The 6,809-nt window shown below is 39.5% G+C and overlaps 1 non-coding gene across 1 annotated transcript; it reads left to right on the forward strand.

The window, feature by feature from the left end:
• The first annotated feature begins 224 nt into the window (after positions 1-224).
• On the forward strand, positions 225-299 carry Trnat-ugu (transfer RNA threonine (anticodon UGU)). The gene has a single exon. It is a non-coding gene; the product is annotated as a tRNA-Thr (tRNA).
• The last annotated feature ends 6,510 nt before the right edge of the window (positions 300-6,809 follow it).

Consider the following 6,809-nt stretch of genomic DNA (forward strand, 5'->3'; position numbering starts at 1 on the left):
AGTCCCCTAGAACTTAGAACTAGTTAAACCTAACTAACCTAAGGACATCACAAACATCCATGCCCGAGGCAGGATTCGAACCTGCGATCGTAGCGGTTTTGCGGTTCCAGACTGCAGCGCCTTTAAGCGCACGGCCACTTCGGCCGGCTTATAGACATTTGCCCACCCACTCATTACGGGAAGTGTGCAAGGGATAAGTCCCTGCAGTCACACTATTCATCTGTGTCGTCGGTGGCTCAGATGGATAGAGCGTCTGCCATGTAAGCAGGAGATCCCGGGTTCGAGTCCCGGTCGGGGCACACATTTTCAGTTGTCCACATCGAGGTATAACAACAACACCTGTCGGCAGCTGAGGTTGTCAGTTAGTCATTATTTATTCCAGGAAAAGCTGCACGGTCATCAGCAGTAACTGTTCTTTTGAGAACAAGTTACTGTCTTCATGTATATAGTTAAAGGCTACCCAGCCATTGACCTTCGTCTGTGCGAATGCGCACAGGTTGCCCAAACTCTTACGGGAATCGCCAAAGCGTGCACGAGTAATGAGTGGGTGGGCAAATGTCTATAAGGTACAATACATATGTAGAATTGTGGACAGTTGGGAATGTGAGTCTCACGGGAAGCGTGCAAGGGATAAGTCCCTGCAGTCGCGCTATTCATCTGTGTCCTCGGTGGCTCAGATGGATAGAGCATCTACCATGTAAGCAGGATATCCCGGGTTCGAGTCCCGGTCGGGGCACACATTTTCAGCTGTCCACATCAAGGTATAACAACAACACCTGTCAGCAGCTGAGGTTGTCAGTTATTCATCATTTATTCCAGGAAAAGCTGCACGGTCATCAACAGTAACTGTTCTTTCGAGAACAAATTACTGTCTTCATATATAAATAACTGAGTACATTGGGTGTAATGCCCATCTGAGATGAAGGGGTCATCATAGTTCGAACCCAGGATTCGTTTGCCAGTGCTCTTGAAAAGGAACGTATTTTAGGGTTAAAGAATATTCTCTTATAGGCATGCAGTGTTGTGGGATTTTCCAAGCTGGCTTGTAGCTTTGTTATTTGGCAGTAATGCTCTGAGGGACCAAGATCTTATTATACATTGCAGTTTTCCCTGCTGATATTGGTAAGTACATGCTGCAAGACTGATGCTGAATTTTTGGTTGATCTTGTAGCAGTATTTACTGTTTCTGCTGTGTAACAGTATTCAAAATGTTCAGGAAGCTGTTACTAATTTCATCCTTGACATTTGTGTTTATTTCTACATTTAATTAAAATATATAACACTGAAACAGATCAAAACTGAGTTGGATAAAGTTCACAGCACATCTGCTGCTATCTTTGTAATTGATTACAATTGGGTAAATGAATTTAAACAGGGACATACACTCACAAAAGATGAACATCAATCAGGACTCCAGTAGAAATAACCACTCCTGAAATTGTTGACAAAAAGTACATGGTTTTGAATGAGCAATGAATCGAAGTGTTGCAAAATAGTTGAGGCCACAGGCATTTCACAAGGTACAGTGTTTTCAGTTTTGTACAAAAAATTGAGTGTGAAAAAAATCTCAGTAAGATGAGTGCCACGTTTGCTATCAGTGGAGGATAAACACAACTATGTGGTTGATGATGAGGCTGGTTTGGCACTTCTCCATCGAAATCCTACCAAGTTTCTGCACTGATATGTGCATATGGGTAAAACATGACTACAGTACAGAGACTAAAGAAAAATCAAAATAATGGGTTTTTGAAGGTGAACAGGCTCCAAGAAGGCAAATATGTTGGAATTGGTCAGCAAGGTGATGTCCAAGTTTTTTGGGCTGCATGTGCAATCATCAATGTCAGTTACTTGAAAAAGGAGAAACAACAACTGGAGAGTATAATGAATGATTATGGCACTAGCTGTGTGAAGAAATCAGAGAAAAAGTCGTCATTTGAAAAAGAAAAAGACACTCTTCCATCACGAACATGCACAAGGATACACCTAAGCAGTTTTGATGGCCAATATTATGGAATAAAAGTTCAAATTATTACAACATCAATTGGATTTCGCCCCCAGTGACTGTTTTTTCCCAAACTTGTAAAAATAGGTCAGCAGATGAAATTAATCTTGAACAAGGAGGTCATCACTCAAACAGATGCTAATTTTGTAGATGCTCCAAATTCCTACTTTTTAGAGTTTAGAGTTAAAAGAGGATTACTAAACTACACTCTGTCTGAACATGCCTTGAAAGGCCCAACAGTGCCAACCAGATGTTGTGTCATCCTCAGCCCACAGGTGTCACTGGATGCGGATACGGAGGGACATGAGGTCAGCACAATGCTCTCCCAGTCATAAGTCAGTTTACGAGACCAGAGCCACTACTTCTCAATCAAGTAGCTCCTCAGTTTGCTTCACAAGGACTGAGTGTACCCTGCTTGCCTCCAGCACTCGGTAGACTGGATGGTCACCCATCCAAATGTTAGCCCAGCCCAACAGCACTTAAGTTCGGTGATCTGATGGGAACCGGTGTTACTACTGTGGCAAGGCCATTGACCAGATTAGGTTGAAAAATAAAAAGAAATTCCCAAAAAATTGTTTTTATAGCTTTTTCAAAGGACTTTGAACTATCCTTGTACTACATATACCACAAACAAATAAGTCATCAGAAGGCACTTCCTGTACCAAATTTTCAGTGAACTGTCAGCATTCATTACTGTATGATCTATTTCAAGATAACAGGTGTAACAGAGGAAGTGCTTAAGAGCTGAGAACTATAATAAAAAATTATGCAATTAATAATGCATTGCAAGTAAAATACAACCAAACTGATTGGGAACAATAGATGCATTATCTAACCTACTTATTTAACTACACAATGAAGAGACAGCAAAGCATCCTGAAACTAGAGGCTCAATGGTAACTGATACAAGACCAAAGAACAGTTTTTAATGTCTCAACCACCACTTCATCTCTCCAACTGTTACCATAATTCTGAACTTAGAAATACATAGCAAGACAATACATGGGTGCATGGTAGCTGAGGGCTTTGAATTTGAGGAAGTAAAATAGTAAGGTTTATGCAAAGTGGTGAAACTGCTACAAACAAACATCAGAGTAATGGAAATTTGGGGTAAGGTCTTATGGGACCAAACTGCTGAGGTCATCGGTCCCTAAGCTTACGCACTGCTTAATCTAACTTAAACTTACTTATGCTAAGGACAGCACACACACCCAAGAATGAGGGAGGACTCGAACTTCTGACAGGGGCAGCCGCGCGAACCATGACGATGTGCCCTAGACTGCTCAGCTACCCCGCACAGCAAACATCAGAGTTATTGGGATTAATCAGTGCAATAATTAAAAATAGTGAGATGAAGGGGTTCAACCAATTACACATCTTATAAGTTTCAACAACCATTTCATAATGGATCAAATAAAAATATAAATTTGAGCATTAAAAAAGGCATCTTTCCTAGAGCCCTCTAAAAGGAATATAGACTGTCACATGAAAATTTAAAGAATGAAATCTCAACACGCAGACCAATAGCACTGATTTCCATAGTTAGTAAGATCTCGGTGATGCTGTTTCAGATCAGTGCTTTCTTCATGAGAAACAGTCTACTAGCAGAAACACGGCATGGTTTTAGAAAAGTCCCAGTAGTACTGCAACTCTTACCAAATTTCTGCTTAAAGTATGTGATCAAGGAAAGAACACAGTGTGCCTCTTTTTAGAGCTCACAAAGGCACCTGAGCATGTCAGTCATACATTTCTGTTGGAGAAAGTAAGGGCTCAATACATTGACTCATGTCATTTGCAGTCCAGTCTATTTATTTAAATAATCATGATCAGTATCCATATATTAGCCATCAGGTCAATGCAACTGAAATCAATGTCCAGTCTGCTACTGGAATTCTAACATACTTAATTTTTAAACAGTCATTTATATTTGAGGTGTGTATAAATGACATTCTACAGTCCCCTAAGACTCATATGGTTATTCACAGAGATGAAGTCTCTGCTGTTTATTGTTGACAGGGAGAAAGAGATAGCACTTTTTGAAAATGTAGTAAATGACAGACTCCCTGTTATTAGAGTTCAAAGCACGCAACTCACATATTGTACACATAAACAATATGTGTGGGATTTCACTTACAGACAAGGAAGGCCATAAATTCCTTGGCTTCTACCTATATGAAACATCTTGGACAGTAAAACCATGTAATGAAATTCATTTATTGTATCTTACAGTCTTGGGTAACAGGAATAATTTAATACCTGTTTTTGAGTATTTCAATTCATCTTCAAATTTTCTGTTTAAAACAAAACAAAAAAGCTGATAACAAAGAACTAAGAAATCAAAATAGAAAGCAAACTAACTTCTGCAGGCACTTGAATAGATTCCATGGTAACTTGTGAGCTAACCAGCCAGGACAGGAGCTCAAATTGTTTACATATTGCTTGCTTTTTGCAATCAAAGGCTACCATTAACTTTGTGATGGTATCAAGTGGGAAACTCTTAAGTCGCAAATATTCACCACATAAAATTGGAGAATGCCTTCTTAAAGTGGAAACTAGTAAAAAATAACTTAACTACTAACACAGATAAACTAGAAGAGGGATAAATGTTGTCCACCTGCATACACAGTCTGCAAGTAGCAAACAGCTGAAAATTACAAGTGTGCTAATGCAGCCAGAATGAAACAACTGTTAAGCCTGTGGGTCCTTATTCAATTTTAGCAGTTTCAGCTGTTTCTCAAAATTACTGATACTGATACTGTAAAACTAACTTTTGTTGTGGTGCAAGAATTAAACTGCAGTAGTACTCTTAGATCAGTGTTTGTTGAGGCACATTTCAAAAAGGAGTTCATAATTTAAGTGTTTGCTTTGCTATACTCAGTTTCAGTTCCTGTGTCATCTATGATTGTCTGGACTTTAACTTTGGTGCAACTGACAGTCTTTCTTTGAAATTTTTGAGAAGTCTTGTGGTAATACTCTGCTACAGCAATTGATGGCCTCACGCATTGGCCTTTTGATAGCCTAATGTGTTTCAGCTAGCATCTGTCTGTTTAACCTCCTCTGTTTCATTTTAAATCTGTTGTGCAGTAGTTGCACTTTCTTTACAGAGGCTGTATACCATGGACAGTCATGCCCATTGTGAACTGTTTTACTACATACATACCTATCCAATACTTTGTCAACTATTCTTCTAAGGTTGAAATATAATTCCTTTAAATTCTCCTGTTCAGATCTAGACAGTTCAAGTTCCACCTTGAGATGTCATACTGCTGCATTATTTAGTCTATTGAACATGCAATCTTTCTGTTTGCTTTGTCTGCCCTTTGTACTTTGTTAATAACTATTGTTGCAACTGCATGAGCCTCTGATTACAAATTTTGAATGATGATATCCTCAAAGAGATCAGTTACAGTTGTTGCTATTATATCCAATAAATTTCCATCATGAGTGGGCTTTCAAATTATCTGTTCCTAGCAATCTTGAATGAATGCATTGATTATTGTTCCACAAGGTGTTTTGTCATACTCACCACTCAGAAAACTGTAATAATCCCAACTGATTGTTGATAATATAATGTAACTGGATAGATAAAAAAACCTACTCACCAAGTAGCAGCAGGAGAACAAACATGCACACATGAAAGAAAGTAAGATAATTAAAGTCACCTCCAATTATGAAAATATAATTGGGGAAAATACAGGGGATGAATGAAAATTTGAAAATACTAAACACAACAGTTTGCAGGCCCTGTATAGTTTTTAGTGGGATCTTATACCATTCTCCCCGTAAAATAGTGGCAAGTTCAGGTAACAATGATGGAGGTGGATAGTGATCAAGCACCATTCTCTCCAAAGTAGACCACAAAGGCTTAAAATGTAGAGATTGGTGGCCAAGGAAGATACAATAATTCATCCTCATGCTCACAAAACCAACCCTGAATGATGCGAGCAGTTTGAATAGGAGCCCTTTCCTCTTTGAACACAGTATCATCATTGGGTAACAAACACTGTACTGTGGGATGAACCTGATCAGCCAAAATGGTCACTTAATCCTTGGTTGTAATGTGATTTTGCAGGATAACCATGGGACCCATGGAAACCATAATATGGCTACATAAATACCACCAACTCTTGACGTGTTTTGCTCTAGACACATAAACCCAACCAGAAGTTGGAAACAGTGTGCAACAAGACACATCAAACCAAATGACTTTCTTCCATTGCTCCATAGTTCAGGTTTTATGGCTGTGACACCACATTTTCCTTTTACAGGTATTTTCATCACTGTTGACTGGTTTTTGGAATTCCAGCTTGTCCTGTAAGTATCTGCTTAAGGAGCTCCCTTAGTGTTGTTTTATAGTCACAAGGTTTCTGGGTGTGACATTAGTTCTGCAGTGACTTTTGAAGCTGTCATTCTATTATTGTTTGCAAGGTCAGCCAGCCTAGCAAAGTGTGTGTGGAAACAGTTGACACAGCAGTGCCTAAGAAGGAGGTTCAAATCGTTCAAATGGCTCTGAGCACTATGGGACTTAACTTCTGAGGACATCACACACATCCATGCCTGAGGCAGGATTCGAACCTACGACCATAGCGGTCACGCGGTACCAGACTGAAGTGCCTAGAACCGCTCAGCCAGCAAGAAGGAGGTGGATGCCTTTCCACATATGCATCTGTGGAAGTTTTCAGTACATTTGCCACAAGACATAGCAAACTCCAAGCAAGCACTTTCTGAAAGCATATAAATACCTAGCCATTTTGTGCTGAAGCCATTTGTATTAGTATCACAGCTCTAACACCACAGGGGCTGTGAC

This window comes from Schistocerca cancellata, chromosome 7 (genome assembly GCF_023864275.1).
Source record: "Schistocerca cancellata isolate TAMUIC-IGC-003103 chromosome 7, iqSchCanc2.1, whole genome shotgun sequence".
In the NCBI taxonomy this organism is placed as follows: Eukaryota; Metazoa; Arthropoda; class Insecta; order Orthoptera; family Acrididae; genus Schistocerca; species Schistocerca cancellata.